Below are 1,403 nucleotides of genomic sequence, written 5' to 3'. Positions count from 1 at the left end.
CAGGCAGCCAGGCTTCCACTGTCTCTCTAAGAAGCATGTGGCACAGAGCAGTGGTTCTCAAACTGAGCTCCAGCCGTGGCCCAGCTGCCCCCGCCACCTCAGCAAGTGTCGGTGGAGCTGGGCTGTTTTTCAAGCCCTCCCCTCAACCCCGGTGGTTCTAAGGATCAGCCAGGATGGAGGACCATTCTACGCTCCAAGACAAGTTCACAATTTGTTCCTATGTTTGAAAATTGTACCTTAGCCGAAAGGAAATAAAAATCTCACTCAGAAAAAATGATGGTGGCCTTGCAGACCCCGCCACCCTAGAACCCCTCACACCACCCAGCCCCGGTCAACCCACTGTGTTCTTTGACATCGCCTTAATCAGCGAGCCCTTGGGCCGTGTCTCCTTGGAGCTGTTCGCAAATTCCAAAGACAGCAGAGAACTTTTGCACTCTGAACACTGAGGAGAAAGATTTGGTTCTAAAAGTTCCTGCTTTCACAGGATGATTCCAGGGTTTCTGAGCCAGGGCGGTGTCTTCATGGCCATTAACGGCCCTGGAGGCAAGTCCATCTATGGGGAGAAAACTGGTGATGAGAATTTCATCCTGAAGCATATGGCTCCTGGCATCTTGTCCACGGCAACTGCTGGCCCCAGCACAAGCAGCTCCCAGGTTTTCATCCACACAGCTGACTCAGGGTTTGGTGGCGAGCGTGTGGTCTCGGGTAAAGTGAAAGAAGGCACGAATATTGTGCAAGGCATGGAGCGCTTTGGGTGCAGGAAGCGAGAAGCGAGAAGATCGCCATCACTAACTGTGGACAAACCTGATGCATCTGACTTGTGTTTTACCTTAACTAGCAGACCATTCCTTCTGCGGCTCAGGAGGGCACCCCTCACCCCCATCTGCTCGAAATATCCCATAGTCCTTGCGCTCTCCCCGCACCTCTATGGGTCCCACGTTCTCCTTACTCCCATCAAAGTCCAGCTGCACTGCAGAATTAAGTTTATGATTATGAAATAAAAACTAAACAAGAAGGAAAGAAGGAAGGAAGGAAGGAAGGAAGAAAGGAAGGAAGGAAGGAAGGAAGGAAGGAAGGAAGGAAGGAAGGAAGGAAGGACATCGAACTGACCTAAAACTCAGCTACAAGTATTAGTGGTAGAGCAGGGAAATCACTGAATACCCAACAGGACTTGGACCTTCCTCAGACTCCAGATGAAATAGAAAAAAGTTCACAGCTAAAGAGGGGATTGTGTTCTCTGACCACAGGATTTTCAGATCCTGCTAATAGTTACCGGTGCCTCGCACGTGAGAGACACTACTGTGGAGACTGTTGGTATTTTAGTTCTTCTTACGACCACCATGCGGAGACAGCAGTGCTCCCATTTGATCAATGAAGAGAACACACTCTCAAAAATGGTCAAG

At 49.9% G+C, this 1,403-nt stretch overlaps 1 pseudogene; it reads left to right on the top strand.

The window, feature by feature from the left end:
• Nucleotides 1-239: 239 nt before the first annotated feature.
• Nucleotides 240-808, top strand: LOC131832500 (peptidyl-prolyl cis-trans isomerase A-like; annotated as a pseudogene).
• Nucleotides 809-1,403: the final 595 nt, after the last annotated feature.

The sequence above is a fragment of the Mustela lutreola genome, chromosome 1 (genome assembly GCF_030435805.1).
Source record: "Mustela lutreola isolate mMusLut2 chromosome 1, mMusLut2.pri, whole genome shotgun sequence".
Lineage (NCBI taxonomy): Eukaryota > Metazoa > Chordata > Mammalia > Carnivora > Mustelidae > Mustela > Mustela lutreola.
Note: the sequence above shows the minus strand (reverse complement) of the source record. Positions and strands in the feature narration are given on the sequence as shown.